Below are 18,227 nucleotides of genomic sequence, written 5' to 3'. Positions count from 1 at the left end.
CCTGAGATGCCGTCTGGTCCTGCTGCTTTCCTGGTGTTCACTCTCTTGAAGGCTGTCCTCACCTCGTGCTCGGTGATGATGAACGCGCTTCCGGTGCTGGCAGTGACTTCCTGTCTGCAGCCATTAGCGCCGCTAGCATTAGCATCGCTAGCATTATCATCGCTAGCGTCTTTAGCTGCAGCCTCGAAGCGAGCATAGAAAGTGTTCAGCTCATCTGCCAGAGTCACGTCTGCGTTTATCATACCGGATGTTGGTGCTTTATAATCCGTTATTGTCCTTAATCCCTGCCACAGGCTCCTAGAGTCACTCTGTTGGAGCTGTGACTCTAGTTTTCTCCCGTAGCGCTGCTTCGCCTCTTTCACCGCCTTCCGGACGCTGTATGACGCAGCCTTGTATGGTTCCATGTCCCCCGACGCGAGTCCCGTGTTGTAGGCAGCGGTGCGAGATTTCAGAGCGTCGCGGATGGTTTTATCCACCCACGGCTTCTGGTTGGGAAACGTTTTAATAGTCTTTTTCTCCACGGTATCATCCGCTAGTTTCCCGATGAATCCCACAACCGCTTCCGTAAACACGCTGACGTCACCATCGGAGCTGTTTCTGAACATGTCCCAGTCTGCGTCATCGAGTGCGTCCTGTAACGCGGCCACCGATTGGTCCGTCCAGCGCGCGACCTCGCTCTGAACCGGAACTTCCTGTTTCAACCTTTGTTTGTATTTTGGCATGAGGAAGATGGCGGCGTGGTCGGATTTACCAAACGGAGGGCGAGATTGTGCCTTGTAACCGTCCTTGACTGTGGTGTAGCAATGATCCAGTGTCCTTTCGCCCCTGGTGGGGCAGGTGATGTGCTGATAAAAGTTTGGCGCTGCACGTTTGAGGTTGGCACTGTTAAAGTCCCCCGCCACAATAAGCGCAGCGTCCCGGTGTTGTGTTTGTTGCTGTGTGAGTGCCTCATGCAGCTCGCATAAGGCAGTGTCCGTGTCCGCTTGTGGTGGAATATAAACGGCGCTGATTATGACCGATGTGAACTCCCGAGGTAGATAAAAAGGACGACACATGATGGACAGTAGTTCCAGGTTTGGTGTGCAGGAGCGTGAGAGGGGAACAACGCTCGCGCTGTTGCACCAGCTGCTGTTCACCATTAAACACACGCCGCCTCCCCTTGATTTCCCCGAGTCCCGCGTCCTGTCCATGCGGTGAACCGAGAAGAACTCGGCCGGCTGGATGGCGTGGTCCGGCACCGCTGGGTTCAGCCATGTCTCGGTGAAGCAGAGGAGGTTGCAGTCCCAAATGTCTCTCTGGAACTTTATCCTGGCCCTGAGGTCATCGAGCTTGTTTTCCAGTGACTGGACATTGGTGAGCAGGATGCTAGGCAGAGGTGTGCAGTGTGCACGGGCTCTCAGCCTGTTCCTGACGCCGGCTCGTTTCCCTCGGGGCCGCCGCTTCGCGTCGCGTCCTTTGTTGTCCCTCAGGATCTCACTCGGCCAGCTCGGATCCGGAGTTAAAAACGTCGAATTGTGAGTACATTGTATACCAATAGAAACAAGAGTGTCTCTATCATAACTAATGTACTCCATGGTGGTAATTTGACTGGTTTTAAAACGGTAAAAACTAACTTAAAGAACAAAAACAAAGAAAATCTGGTCGGAGCAGTCGTGACGGCAGCCGACCTCACCGGCGCCATCTTGAAATTTATGAAATAATTATCTTGAAATAATACCGGAAGTGTTGTTTAAAAACCCGTATTTTGATTCTCGAACCCGTAGCAAAGTAACTAGTGGTTTATTTAAATCCAAGTGTTACAAGGTGTGCTCCGGTGGGCTAGCCTTAGCGTTAGCTTTGGCTTAACGAGTATGCCGCCGAGTCGTCACCCACTCGCCCCGCGAGTGAGGGCTCTAATGCTGGAGTCAGGGGCTGGTTATCTCCGCCTGCGGCACCCAGACTGTCCGCTACAGGAATAACGCTGCTCTCACACTCTCTAACCCTCTTTAAAGTCTGGATGCGCTCCTCTAACGCTGATATCTTCTCCGTCAGAGTGCTCACTAACACACGCCTATCACAAATAAAATTACCACTAACGACGGGGGAAGAATGTCTAAACATCCTGCACTCCACACACTGAACGAGCTGAATATTAGACATGATATCGTACCTGAGTCGGAGTTGTTTGGAGCTGAATTCCGTTTGTTGTTCTTAGAAGAAAAAACTTGCGCGTTCTCCAAAAAGCGCAGAAAATGGCAAAGCCAAATAGTATGAGATGTAAAAACTAGTTGCTATTAATATTATTATTGTATAAATGAAAAGGATATGTAATTTAAACGCTAATACAAACGCAAAACTTTCGCGGCAACGATACAAAAACAGGAAGCTATGTCACAAGTGTCACGTACCTAGGGTTAATTATAATAGTAATAATATATTCGATAATAATAAACCTTTAAATGCATGTACTAATATAATATTTAATAGAGATTATGTAAGGGGGCAATCCGTGGCAGGGGGGCATTTTAGCGCATAACACCTGTTTGTGTCCGCGGTGAAGTTAGTTTTATATTCGCATCCGAAATCAATAGCTGCGTAAATAACCCCGCCATTAAAGATACCAACATATATTTCCTCTCTACATTGTCTTTAAGCTCCATCCACCTTAAATTATACATGTTTAAAAGCATAAACATCTATTTTTCTCTACTGTGTAACGAATGATTTAGGGATCATCGCAAAATGCCACACACCAACAAAAAGCGTAGAAGGATATTGATCTTCCCTTCTGTTCAGTGCCTAAAGGATCAAAAAGCAACTTTGTTGCCACACTGTACTATATGCCAGACTAGTACTGCCTGATAAAATATTAATGTTTAACAAAAATACAGAAACATCAGCATACACATTGGAATAAATGAAATTACATATATAATACCGAATGTTTCCTTATATTTTGTTCCTCTGGAATTAAGATGCCGACGTTAAACCGTTATCGTTGCACTATGGTTCCACTTTTTCTCTGATGTTATTTTAATTTACTTGTATTAATGATCCATTTCTTTGTGTGTCATTATTTAGTTTCGTGTGTCCGATAAAGAAAATAAAGATTAAATAAATCAATAAAGAAAAGCATGAATTAGAATAGGTACTTTCCTATTATTTTCCACTATTTCCCTCCCGTTTATTGAATAGTGGCGTCCGGTACTCTGTCGCTAAGCCATGTCTCCGTAAAAAAAAAGACACAGCAGTCTCTAATCTCACGCTGTGTAGCCTGCTGGAGTCGAATGTAGTCAAGTTTATTGTCCAGGGAGCAGACGTTGGATAAGATGATAGACGGGAGAGCCGGCCGGCTAGGGTTTGTTTTTAGCCTAGCACAGACTCCCGCTTGCTTGCCGCACTTCCGCTTCCTGGCGCACCACGCGCCGTGCCACCATCTTGGATCCCAAGCTAGCTCGGCAGCACCTGGACCTGATGTATCAGGGTGAGGAGGGCAATCCAGTGCAAAGCAGCCTTCGAATCTAACCGCATTAACAAGAGGGGCAAAAGCCAGCTCACGCAAGAAAAGGAAACCTATTTAGAATTTCAGATGGTTTTCACGTTTGTTTTTGCTTGTTTCTTAATTTCTTATTCAGTCCATATAGAAGCATCGCGCTGGTGAGGACACTTGGATTATAAAGTGATCCTGAAAAACCTTTCACTCATAGCAGCAGTTTTGCTTAGTTTGCATGTGATGCATATTCGCTGATCTTATCGATTCCTTTAAATAACTGTGCAACTTTAGAAGGAGTTTATTGGCATGAATGTTAACAAAAATTATACGTTGTTGCCAAAGCAGTTATAAAACATTGACTACATTATAAATAACATTAATTTAAATTTATAAACATTATAAACATATTAGATATGAAAAAATATCATAGTAGGTAAACAATAAAAAAAAATCAACATTACCAACAACAACTACCTAAATAACGGAGATATAAAATCTTTAGTTAGTTAGGGATATTCAGGGTGTGTGTACGCTGTGTCTCACTGTCTCTCAGACTCTCACACATATTTTACAGCGAGGGTAGCAGTGCGGCCTTCTACTAAAATTATTCCCATTTTTCCACCTTCCATTAATTTGTAAAAAGTGAAGGTGTTTCTTATATTTGGTATTTTTGACAGTAGAGGAGGAAGTGCAGCTCGGTCTCAACCTCAGCGCTCATACACTAAGCACACACACACTCCCTGTGCTTCAGGTTCTCCTGTCGGCCTGTACCTGCTCAGGATCTGTCTCTGCTTTATGTCTCTGACGGTGAAGAGATACTCTGCCGGTTCCTCCTCTCTCTCTTTAGGGCTGATAGCAGTGTAGTCTGGACTGGGTTTGGGTTTGACTGTCCCAGTGCTCCAGATACACTCTCCTCATCTGATCAGTAATGTGTGTGTGTGTGTGTGTGTGTGTGTGATGAGACTGTGGTGAGCAGTGCTGCTCTGAGACTGCAGTGTGTTAGGGGTTAGTGTGTTAGTGAGTCTCAGGACCAGCTGACAGAGGGGACTGGTTTTAGGGCCGAGCTCTCGGGGTCTCAGTGCTTCATACTGCAGGGCGTTTTTATTACTTAATTTAAGATGTTTATAGAATTTTCTTGCTCATTTCTCGGACGGCTATAATCAGTAAAAAACTTTGAGGAGATTTCTACAGAATTAGTAGTTCTAGTGAGTGTAGTCATGTGTACTGAGTGGACCCCAAACCTCACATCCGTACAGCACGATAGGTGCAATGACGCTATCTAATATTTTACTTCAGATTCTAATTATGTTTATTCTGTAGAATCTTTTCTTGATTGTACATAGAGCTCTTCAGGATTTTTTTTACAGTGCATTCACTCCAAGTTCTAAGCCGTTTTTCTTTCTTTCTTTTTTTTTTTTGTCCAGCGAGTCCTCAGGTTGTTTAGCTTTAAGTTATCATCTTTTCTCTTTATACTCTACTTGAAACATATAGTTTATTAAAATATAATAAAACATTTTTGCTGCTCACTCTGCTGACTCTCTCTCTCTCTTTCTCTCTCTCTCTCTCTCTCTCTCTCACATACACACACACAAACACACTATCACAAACACTTGTACTGTCAGTTTAAATGTCTCTTTTTCTCTCCTTATGGAACACAGTCTGAATCTCTAGTCAGCAGTTTGTATCTGCTCTCTTTCCCACTGAAACAAGATGAATCACGCCATCCTTGAGAAGCTCCATATAATCTCCTTGCTTTTCAATGCACCTTTTCCATCTGTTGACATTTCTGTCAGCATTTTGTATTTAATTTATTACAAAAAATGTTTTAAAAGGTGAAAGGTATAAAAAAAATTATTACCAACAACATGAGTGAAAAGTCGAATGGTATTTACAGTATACTGTATAAATGTATTAATTTGCATTAATAACAGATTCAACCTATTTTTCTGTTTGTATTGAATTCACGCAGCAGAATAAACTGCCTTTTACATTTGCCATGAGTTTGTGCAGTGTTATCCTCTTTTTGAGAAGAGATAATGAATTTAACATGCTATTTGTCTTTGGGGAAATTTGGCACTGTCATACTTGCATGGGTTAGGCACTGTGGGGACGAGGGTTCGATTCCCACCTCAGATCTGAATTCACACTGTCTGCATGTTCTTCCTATGCTTAGTTACTTTCCTCCAGGTACTTCACAGGCGGTGGAGTGAGTGAGTATAGAAGATGAATAAAGTGAATAAAGTAGGGCACCATCCTGATTATTAAATGTCATATAGAATGTTTTCTTTGCTTAATATTTTTCTAAATTTAAAAACTAGTTTAAGTTATAATAAGTTTTTCTCCAACTGCTAACACACTAAAATGACAGCACAATTATTTAAACTGACACACAGAAACTTCTTCTCAAGTCTCCAAAAGTCTAAACACATTTTCTACTTCACACATATTTTGCATTTCAAAATGACACTTTTTTAAATGCACTGAAAACAGTTCTCTGCATCTCTGCATCTCACTACATGAGCTAATTGGCCAATTCCATGTGCCACCTTGCCAAACACCTCAATGGTTAATTGTTAACACTTCAATGAGGATGTAAGCACTATAAAAAGACAACAGGTGAGAACTTTTTTTTTTACAACAACAATGGAAGACATTGCAGAGAGAAGAAGAGGGAGATGGAGGTTGAACATAAGAGGGGAAGGAAGTGTGAGAGGTAGAGGTAGAGCAGGTAGAGGACTTCATGGCCAAATGAAGACAAACACTTTAAATGAAATTAGAGCAAAATTTGTGGATCATGGGCTGACAATGCAGAAGGCTGGACAGAAAGTGCAGCCAAACTTGTGCCGTTTTATTGTCGCCTCTGTCATCCGGACCTTTAGACTGGAGAACAGGTGTGTAACCAAAATTTCATGTAGTACACATGTAGTATACCCCATGTCATAGTGTATCAGTTGGGTGACATCTGTTTTCTTAGTGTATGACTTCAGCCATTCATGAACTGTACAAGTTTCCTGTACAATGTACTCTACTGTGGGGGAAAATATTTAGCCTACATTGTCCAAGCCCTATCTATATTTTTATTTTATTTTTTCTAAAGGACTGAGAAATGACACCATGGTAGAAGAAGGGGCCATTGTAAATTTGGTTTTGGAAAATAATGAAATCAGATTACGAGAAATTCAAAGACACATTATCCAAGACAACATTTTAATCGACAACATTCAATGAGTCAGTCTGTCCACATTGGCTCGCATTCTCAAGCGAAACCAAATCAGAATGAAACAACTTTATAAGGTGCTGTTTGAGAGAAACTCTCAAAGAAACAAAGAGCTCAGACGAGCATATGTGGATGTAAGTACTATATTGACTGCAGTACACTACACGCAACATTGTTTCCCAGTGGACTGGATAACACCATATTGACTGACTAATTATTTTCTTTGTTTTCAGGGAGTACTGGAAATGGATGCTCATGCAATCCCACATGAGTTATCTTTATAGATGAGGCTGGGTTCAACCAAGCAAAGACCAGAAGAAGGGGAAGAAATGCTATTAGCCACAGAGCGAAAGATGTTCCTGGCCAACGTGGTAGGAACATCACAATGTGCGCTGCCATCTCCAGTATGGTGTCCTTTACCGTCATGCCAAACTTGGACCAAACAATATGGGCTGTTGTTGTATACAACACAGCCCATATTCTCACATTTCTGGACAGACTTCACAACATTCTCATACCACCAGAGCGAATGAATGATGCAGACCATCAAAGATACCGGTACGTTGTAGTATGGGACAACATCAGCTTTTATCGTGCAGCCCCAGTCCAAAACTGGTTTGCTGACCACCCAACATTTCTCGTGCAATACCTCCCACCATACTCACCATTTCTAAACCCCATAGAAGAGTTCTTTTCGGCATGGCGGTGGAAGGTATACGACCGTCAGCCCTTTGTTCGCATGCCTCTTGTGCAGGCCATGGAAGAGGCATGTGATGAGATTGATGTGGGTGCAATTCAGGGATGGATAAGGCACTCAAGGCGCTTTTTCCCTCAATGTCTGGCAAGGCAGGATATTGCCTGTGTGGGAAAAAAATATTGATCTATAATTGTAGTCGAGTGGAAGGTACCAAATACCCAGAAGGCCTTGGTTTAAGAAGCTTTGATCCTAGCAGTACTTGTTCAAAGAGACGCCTGCACGACAAATTAAGGAAGTGAGAAAAACATGCAGGCAGAAGGCAAGGGTTAGGTAATAGAGCAATAAGATAAGAAAACTAACATCAGGAAAAATAATAACCTGTAATCTGTAATAATAATGCTAATAATATTCACTACGATTACTCTTAAGATGGTTAATGATGGTTGGGTAATGTAAATTAAGAAAATATGCAAAGTGTGACCCAAGAACAACCCGTACACACAGGGTGCAAGAAATTAAGGAACTTTATTGGAATGGAAAATACAGAAAATGCAGGCAGTGATCCAAAATGTAAAAATAAACTTTCGGTTCTGCTTTAATTGGGACAAAGTGCAAAACGCCAGACTTTTGCTTTAAAAAACAGATAAACAACATAAATTAGACTTATCAGATTGGGAAAAAATATATAAGAAGTATATCATTTAAATTAAATCACTGATCTTCAGCAGTATCATCATCCTCAGAAGAATGAGGATAATGAACAGGAGAGGTGGGATTTAGGCTGACGCTGGGTGAAGATGGAGGAGAAGAAGGAGTGATATCACCGGAAGGTGGAACACCGGTGGACCTGTAGTAAGGTCGCACTGGGGGACGTCTTGGTGGAGAGAGGGCCTCAATCTCGGCAATTACAATCTGCAAACTAGAACAAGAAAGAGAATTTTAGTAAAAATAGGCCCAATAGAAAAATCTGAACAAATGCACTTTGCACATATTAAAAGAAATATAACAAAACATACTGCAACATGCCCACCAAAAAAATTAATCGTTACTTTACCAAATTGAACTAATATTGTAATATACACAATAATAATCTATTATTATTGTATACATATAATCACGTAATCTTGAGTTTAGTAGTGTAGGTTCAAAACTAGCAATACAAATAATCATGCAATGATCAGATTAATGTGATTGTCTTAAACTAACCTTATATTTAAACATAATATGGGAATAGTAATAGGTAAACAAAAAATAAATATTAACAAACATGATCAATTGATTGATTTAATCTAATTGAAGTCATCTTAATACTTTAATCAGATTTAATCTGATTAAATTCATCTCAATACTTATCTTAGTTGAAATATAAGGGCAAAATCATTAAAATAATCTGTTAAATTAATTAGTTATAAGTATAATCTAAATGAATAACCAGAACATATGTTAAAGTACTAATAGATAAATCTCTATAAGTGGGAAAAATATATGTAATGGACAGTTAAAGACAAATAAGACAAAATATACTGTGATGGGAATAATTGTAATGGTTAACTCCTAGAGGGCGCCAAAGCGCCTGGGTTTGTTCTTTTTATTTTGTAGTTTTGTTTAGGTTGGACTTCGTGTCCCAGACTGCACCTCGGTCAGGTGACGTAAGGATTCACCTGAACCGAGGTAAGCTAATTAAGTTTATTATAAATAGCCTGACTGGAGCGCAGTCAGGCGTCTAGCTTTTGTTGTTTAAGTTGAGTTGATTTATGTCAGTGTTTATTTATGTGTTCTATAAATAAAAACCATTACCAAACCGCCAGCTCGCCTCCTGCACTTATGCCACCGAAACATAGACGCCGATTTAGGAATCATGACAGAAAGCTAGACCGTAAAAGTGGCATAGCGGAGGTCGCTCCCCCAGATGTTTTTTGGGGGGCGCTATCACCATCTCGCCCGAGCTGGCGGAATGGCTGGAGGACAGCAAGGAGCAAGGAGAGTGAGAGCTGTTGCAGAGCTGGGAGGGCTTGAACCGGCAGACTGGCTGAAAGACAGCGAGGAGCAGCGAGAGATAGAGGCGCGGCACAGCTGGGAAGGCTGCAGACTCGCCATTCGGCGGACACCGTTTAAAGGTGAGGCAGTGGGGAGATACATAGTCCCAAGCACCATCCAAGGGGCACGGGCCGAGGAGGCCTGGCAGGACGGTGGCGAGGATCTAACGGAGGATGACTACACGTTTTTGACACAGCAAAACAGAGAGCGCATTTCAGACCGGCGGGAGCAGGTGGCGCAGCTCCAAATGCTGCTCGTCCAGGTTCGAGAGAGCCACGTTGTAGCCCCAGATATTCTCCCTCTCTCTAATCTGGACGACGCGCTCCCCCTTCCGCCCCCGCCTGTGGTCGACGTGGAGGACTACGCACCGCGGCTGCACGGCGACGAGGATACGTTTCCTCCACCGCCGCCGCCTCTGCCCGACATGGGGGACGTCGCTCCCGCTCCACAGCCGCCCTGTGTAGCGCACGTCGCACCAGCGCCTCAGCCGCCGCCGGACACAGCAAGCGTCGCTCCGGCTCCTCAGCCGGGCTTCGAGGACGGCCCGCTTCTTCCTCCGCCTCCCGGCTTTGCCGCCCAGCTCAACGGACGTCGCTCCAGCTCCGCCGCCTTAGATTTATTAACTAAAATAAATGACCATAAAATTATAACATTATCAGGATGTTCTACTGCGTCAGCTGATGTCGGTCATTTAGCCCCGCTTGTGTTTTTGCGTTATTATAAGAATGAAATGCAGTAGACTGTTATGATCTGTAACCATGTTGCACGGGCGGCACCATAAAGCACGGCCACGAGGCGAGGTATTACGGAGAAAAGGCTAATTTATTTAGGCAAAATGGGGAAGGAAAGTGTTGAAGGAGGGAGAATGGAAAGAATGGGATAAAGGTTGTGCATGTGTAGTTTCCACACTAGCATGCTGACGATAAGTGTTGGTGCGCGGAGGGGACGCTCCCTCGTGACGGCGCTTCTCCCGCTGTCGATGGCGACGGCGCGAGTCCTCGCGACGCAAAAAACCTAACCACACTTTTCCTCTTTGGCAGCGGGGCTGCGAAGGCGGGCACGGTGCGGGAGTGAAGATGCCGCGGGAGCTCGCGCAGCTCTTTCTCGTGCTGTCCTCAGCGCGGAGATCAAAGGGCGGAATTCTAGTGTCCTTGTTTAAAGTCCCACATCGCCCCACTGACATGCTTTTTTCATATTCTCCATCACATCACCCACTTCCCAGACATCGGACAAAACTCTGCGCCTTGCTTTTATAATGCGGAGCAAGCCCGAGATCATATTAACGTTAATTATCGCCCGTCCCTTTGCCGCCTATTCAAGGAGCCTACGGAGTAAGCGAGTAGCGATGGTAGATTTGGGCGCTCACCCATCACAAGCGCACGCCATGACAGATCATCATAATTGTCCTTAACTTGTATTTCATAAGGTTTTCCGAGCGGTGGTACAGCGCAACGGGGGTCATTATTTACTATTAAACATTAAACAAATTTACAAAAGCTTATGCGTGCGATTAAGCGCTGATTCTACGTAGGAAAGTAAAGAAGATGATCATGATGCTCAACATTCCGGAGACCAAACCCCATTTAAATTAAATTAAGAAATATTGCAAGTAAATAACAATAGCCCATGTTTAAAAAAGCATTTTTATTTAGATTATAAAAAATAATCCTGCATCTGTTTTAGGTGTTCCAGCTGCCACTGTTCTAGAATTCAAATTAAATCAAATCTTATTAGGATCAAATTTAAGCACAATAAATGTTAACACAGTAAGCCTTTAGATTTTATTACTTGTAATTAGAAAAGAAGTGTGTAGGGATTTGTGTCATCTTATTTTTTGTGTTCTTTAAATTTATAGTAGATTTATTAACTGAAATAAATTACCATAAAATTAAAACAGTGTTAGGACGTTCTACTGCGTCAGCAGATGTCGGTCTTTCAGCCCCGCTTGTGTTTTTACGTTATTATAAGAATGAAATGCAGTAGACTGTTATGATTTGTAACGGGTTCGACCCATGTTACCCAAACGACTCAGTTCAGATGTAAGTAAATGGATAGAAAGTAAATGTCTGTGCTGTTTGGGGGAGGGACGTGCTAATGATTTGGTCGGCCCTGTGTGTGTGAGAGAGAGGGGTGTCGCGGTCGTTTTCAGTGAAACAAAGGCTCAGCTGAAAAATGTTATTGTTATAAAAATGCATATCAGTCACTTAACCCCCAATAAAAGGTATTTGAGTGTTATGATAGTTGTAATATAACAGATGCACACTGGATACTAGACCTAAACCAGGCACGGAGATTAATAAACCAAGATAGCCCCCATACCCGTTTAGAAAAAAAATAAAAAATACCAAAGAATATTATTGTGTATAGACTGATTAAGAAACAATGCAATTTATGCTATCATAAGGAAAATAACAAGTTCTTCCATTCCAATGATTAAAAAAGGTAACAATGTCAACTTTAGAATCTAGAATCCAGGAGATTAAAATTACACAAATTGAAATCACTGAAAGTCTCCAGGAGAGCCTCAGATTCAAGAGGTTTTTAAAGTGGGGAGAAGTGCATTTTAGTTCCTCTGAATGTATAGGTGAGAACAGCCGATTCACACCTGGGGAGGGTGAATAATTTGTATTTGAATGTTGTCTGGCATTGTAAAGCACTATAGTGACACTAAAAGAACAACAACCCAGGATTAATAGGAATTATTATACTGCATAAATATTATTTAGCACAAAAAATTTCCTAGCGCTCGGGAAAACTATGCGTGCGGTTGAGCGCTGATTAGACTATAGGAAATTAAAGTGGAGGGTTTTTATTTAGACTATAAAAAATTAACCTGCGTCTATTTTTAGGCGTGCCAGCTACCACTTTTTAGTTAGAAGTTTTCAATACCAATCTTATAAACGTTTCCCAACCAGAAGCCGTGGGTGGATAAAACCATCCGCGACGCTCTGAAATCTCGCACCGCTGCCTACAACACGGGACTCGCGTCGGGGGACATGGAACCGTACAAGGCTGCGTCATACAGCGTCCGGATGGCGGTGAAAGAGGCGAAGCAGCGCTATGGGAGAAAACTAGAGTCACAACTCCAACAGAGTGACTCTAGGAGCCTGTGGCAGGGACTAAGAACAATAACGGATTATAAAGCACCAACATCCGGTATGATAAACGCAGACGTGTCTCTGGCAGACGAGTTGAACACTTTCTATGCTCGCTTCGAGGCTGCAGCTAAAGACGCTAGCAATGCTAATGCTAGCGGCGCTAACGGCTGCAGACAGGAAGTCACTGCCAGCACCGGAAGCGCGTTCATCATCACCGAGCATGACGTGAGGAGAGCCTTCAAGAGAGTGAACACCAGGAAAGCAGCAGGACCAGACGGCATCTCAGGCCGCATTCTCAGAGCCTGCGCAGACCAGCTAGCACCTGTGTTCACTGAGATATTCAACATCTCTTTATCTCAGTCGGTGATCCCCACATGCTTCAAAGAATCCATCATTGTTCCTGTCCCAAAGAAACCTCATCCTGCTTCCCTCAATGATTATCGCCCTGTAGCCCTCACCTCAGTAGTGATGAAGTGCTTTGAACGCCTGGTCAGAGACTTCATCATCTCTTCACTACCAGACACACTCGACCCACTACAGTTTGCTTATCGTCCAAACCGTTCCACGGACGATGCAATCTCTCATCTCCTCCATACATCTCTCACTCACCTGGACTCTCGGAGGGGGAATTATGTGAAAATGCTCTTCATCGACTACAGTTCTGCATTTAATACCATAATTCCCTCCACACTTACCACCAAGCTGGAGCACCTGGGACTCAGCTCATCCATGTGTCAGTGGATCTCCAATTTTCTGACTGGCAGACCACAGGCAGTAAGGATGGGCGGACATGTCTCAGCCTCCCTCACTCTCAGCACTGGAGCCCCCCAGGGTTGTGTTCTGAGCCCCCTGTTGTACTCTCTGTACACCCACGACTGCGTGGCCACTACCAGCTCCACCACCATCATCAAGTTTGCTGACGACACTGTTGTGGTGGGCCTGATCACGAACAACGATGAGACGGCCTACCTGGAGGAGGTTGGAAATCTGGAGAACTGGTGCCAGAGAAACAATCTCCTCCTGAACGTCAGTAAGACAAAGGAGCTGATAGTGGACTTCAGTACAAAGCAGGTGAGGAACTACCAGACCCCCGTCATCAACAGGAGCCCAGTGGAGAGAGTGGACAGCTTCAGATACCTCGGTGTTCACATCACGCAGGACCTGGCATGGTCCTGTCACATCAACACCGTGGTAAAAAAGGCCCGGCAGCGTCTCTACCACCTCAGACGCTTGAGAGACTTTAGACTGCCCTCCAAGGTGCTCAGGAATTTCTACTCCTGCACCATAGAGAGCATCCTGACGGGAAATATCACGACCTGGTTCGGGAACAGCACCATGCAGGACAGACGAGCTCTACAGAGGGTGGTGCGATCAGCTGAGCGCATCATCCACATCGAGCTCCCTGACCTGCACTCGATCTACAGCAAGCGGTGCTTGACCAAGGCCAGGAAGATCGTGAAGGACCTCAGTCACCCCAATAACGGACTGTTTACTCTGTTGCGGTCTGGGAAGCGATTCCGCTCCTTGAAGGCCAACACAGAGAGACTAAGGAGGAGCTTCTTCCCGCAGGCGATAAGGTCTCTCAACCACAACCACGAACTAACACAATATTTCCATAATTGATCAAACCTATCAATCCTTTTACATCCATGAACACTATGGACAATTACACGCTCACCTTCCTTCATATCTACACTACATTTTGTACATCTACACCCTGGACCATTGCACAAAGACACTTTAATAACTCTGCACACCTACCTTCACAACTACACTACATGTTTACGTTTACATCCTGGACCAGTGCACAAAGACACTTTAATAACCTCTGCACAAAGACACTTTCTTCTATGCATATTTGCACACCAGTACAGTATATTTCAATTTGTACAGTATATTTCTATTTTTATGCACATCATATTTCTATGTACAGTATATTTCTATTTTTATGCATATCATATTTCTATTTTTATTTTTAGTTCCATTTTTTTTCTAGCACATTTCTATTTTTATTTTTAGTTCTATTTTTTCCTAGTTTAATTTAATTTTTTTATTTAATTTTTTATCGTATTCTTTTATTTATATTTATTTCTTATTTGTAAACTTTAATTCTCTTTTAGGGGCAATAGCAGTCGTATAATACATTTCACTACATTTCGTACTGTGTATGTTTGTGTATGTGACAAATAAAATTTGAATTTGAATTTGAATTTTATAATGCCCACATGACATGACAGAATAAGGCACAAGTATAAAATACTTGGGGTTTGTTGGGTTACAGTAAATTTTACTACGCGGTGTCTAGATTCGATTCCCACTGGGGTCTGTGTGGTTGGCGTTTGCATGTTCTCCCCGTGCTTGGTGAGTTTCCTCCCATACTGGTACTCCCATAGTGCCCATAGCGCTTAAATGAGTGTGTGTGTATGTGTGTGTGTGCCCTGCATTGGATTGGCACCCCATCCAGTCTCTTCACCCCATCTCTTGCTGTCTCATGGGATAGGCTCCAGGCAACCCTGAAAAATTCAAATTTAAATTTTATTTGTGACATACACAAACATACACAGTACGAAATGTAGTGAAATGCATTATACGACTGCCATTTACCCTAAAAGAGAATTAAAGTTTACAAATAAGAAATAAATATGAATAAAAGAAATACGATAGAAATTAAATAAAAAAATTTAATTAAACTAGGAAAAATAGAACTAAAAATAAAAATAGAAATGTGCTAGGAAAAATAGAACTAAAAATAAAAATAGAAATAGAAATATGATGTACAAAAATAGAAATATACTGTACAAATTGAAATATACTGTACTGTGTGTGCAAATATGCATAGAACAAAGTGTCTTTGTGCAGAGGTTATTAAAGAGTCTTTGTGCACTGGTCCAGGATGTAAACGTAAACATGTAGTGTAGTTGTGAAGGTAGGTGTGCAAAGTTATTAAAGTGTCTTTAAAGTGTCTTTGTGCAATGGTCCAGGATGTAAACATACGACATGTAGTGTAGATATGAAGGAAGGTGAGCGTGTAATTGTCCATAGTGTTCATGGATGTAAAAAGATTGATAGATTTGATCAATTATGAAAAGATTGTGTTAGTTCTGCATAATGGTGTGGTTGTGGTTGAGAGACCTTATCGCCTGCGGGAAGAAGCTCCTCCTCAGTCTCTCTGTGTTGGCCTTCAAGGAGCGGAATCGCTTCCCGGACCGCAACAGAGTAAACAGTCCGTTATTGGGGTGGCTGAGGTCTTTCCCGATCTTCCTGGCCTTGGTCAAGCACCGCTTGCTGTAGATCGAGTGCAGGTCAGGGAGCTCGATGCGGATGATGCGCTCAGCTGATCGCACCACCCTCTGTAGAGCTCGTCTGTCCTGCATGGTGCTGTTCCCGAACCAGGTCGTGATATTTCCCGTCAGGATGCTCTCTATGGTGCAGGAGTAGAAATTCCTGAGCACCTTGGAGGGCAGTCTAAAGTCTCTCAAGCGTCTGAGGTGGTAGAGACGCTGCCGGGGCTTTTTTACCACGGTGTTAATGTGACAGGACCATGCCAGGTCCTGCCTGATGTGAACACCGAGGTATCTGAAGCTGTCCACTCTCTCCACTGGGCTCCTGTTGATGACGGGGGTCTGGTAGTTCCTCACCTGCTTTGTACTGAAGTCCACTATCAGCTCCTTTGTCTTACTAACGTTCAGGAGGAGATTGTTTCTCTGGCACCAGTTCTCCAGATTTCCAACCTCCTCCAGGTAGGCCGTCTCATCGTTGTTCGTGATCAGGCCCACCACAACAGTGTCGTCAGCAAACTTGATGATGGTGGTGGAGCTGGTAGTGGCCACGCAGTCGTGGGTGTACAGAGAGTACAGCAGGGGGCTCAGAACACAACCCTGGGGGGCTCCAGTGCTAAGAGTGAGGGAGGCTGAGACATGTCCGCCCATCCTTACTGCCTGTGGTCTGCCAGTCAGAAAATTGGAGATCCACTGGCACATAGATGAGCTGAGTCCCAGGTGCTCCAGCTTGGTGGTAAGTGTGGAGGGAATTATGGTATTAAATGCAGAACTGTAGTCGATGAAGAGCATTTTTACATAATTCCCCCTCCGAGTGTCCAGGTGAGTGAGAGATGTATGGAGGAGATGAGAGATTGCATCGTCCGTGGAACGGTTTGGACGATAACCGAACTGTAGTGGGTCGAGTGTGTCTGGTAGTGAAGAGATGATGAAGTCTCTGACCAGGCGTTCAAAGCACTTCATCACTACTGAGGTGAGGGCTACAGGGCGATAATCATTGAGGGAAGCAGGATGAGGTTTCTTTGGGACAGGAACAATGATGGACTCTTTGAAGCATGTGGGGATCACCGACTGAGATAAAGAGATGTTGAATATCTCAGTGAACACAGGTGCTAGCTGGTCTGCGCAGGCTCTGAGGATACGGCCAGAGATGCCGTCTGGTCCTGCTGCTTTCCTGTTGTTCACTCTCTTGAAGGCTCTCCTCACGTCATGCTCTGAGATGATGAACGCGCTTCCGGTGCTGGCAGTGACTTCCTGTCTGCAGCCGTTAGCGCCGCTAGCATTAGCATCGCTAGCTTCTTTAGCTGCAGCCTCGAAGCGAGCATAGAAAGTGTTCAGCTCATCTGCCAGAGACACGCCTGCGTTTATCATACCGGATGTTGGTGCTTTATAATCCGTTATTGTTCTTAATCCCTGCCACAGGCTCCTAGAGTCATTCTGTTGGAGTTGTGGCTCTAGTTTCCTCCCGTCGCGCTGCTTCGCCTCTTTCACCGCCTTCCGGACGCTGTATGACGCAGCCTTGTACGGTGCCATGTCCCCCGACGCGAGTCCCGTGTTGTAGGCAGCGGTGCGAGATTTCAGAGCGTCGCGGATGGTTTTATCCACCCACGGCTTCTGGTTGGGAAACGTTTTAATAGTCTTTTTTTCTACGGTATCGTCCGCTAGTTTCCCGATGAATCCCACAACCGCTTCCGTAAACACGCTGACGTCACCATCGGAGCTGTTTCTGAACATGTCCCAGTCTGCGTCATCGAGTGCGTCCTGTAACGCGGCCACCGATTGGTCCGTCCAGCGCGCGACCTCCCTCTGAACCGGAACTTCCTGTTTCAACCTTTGTTTGTATTTTGGCATGAGGAAGATGGCGGCGTGGTCAGATTTACCAAACGGAGGGCGAGATTGTGCCTTGTAGCCGTCCTTGACTGTGGTGTAGCAATGATCCAGTGTCCTTTCGCCCCTGGTGGGGCAGGTGATGTGCTGATAAAAGTTTGGCGCTGCACGTTTGAGGTTGGCACTGTTAAAGTCCCCCGCCACAATAAGCGCAGCGTCCCAGTGTTGTGTTTGGTGCTGTGTGAGTGCCTCGTGCAGCTCGCATAAGGCAGTGTCCGTGTCCGCTTGTGGTGGAATATAAACGGCGCTGATTATGACCGATGTAAACTCCCGAGGAAGGTAAAAAGGACGACACATGATGGACAGTAGTTCCAGATTTGGTGTGCAGGAGCGTGTGAGAGGAACAACGCGCGCGCTGTTTCACCAGCTGCTGTTCACCATTAAACACACGCCGCCTCCCCTTGACTTCCCCGAGTCCCGTGTCCTATCCATGCGGTGAACCGAGAAGAACTCGGCCGGCTGGATGGCGTGGTCCGGCACCGCTGGGTTCAGTCATGTCTCGGTGAAGCAGAGGAGATTGCAGTCCCGAATGTCTCTCTGG

The sequence above is a fragment of the Clarias gariepinus genome, unplaced genomic scaffold, assembly GCF_024256425.1.
Source record: "Clarias gariepinus isolate MV-2021 ecotype Netherlands unplaced genomic scaffold, CGAR_prim_01v2 scaffold_36, whole genome shotgun sequence".
Classification (NCBI taxonomy): domain Eukaryota; kingdom Metazoa; phylum Chordata; class Actinopteri; order Siluriformes; family Clariidae; genus Clarias; species Clarias gariepinus.
The sequence above is the reverse complement of the archived record's forward strand: the minus strand, read 5'-3'. Positions refer to the sequence as shown.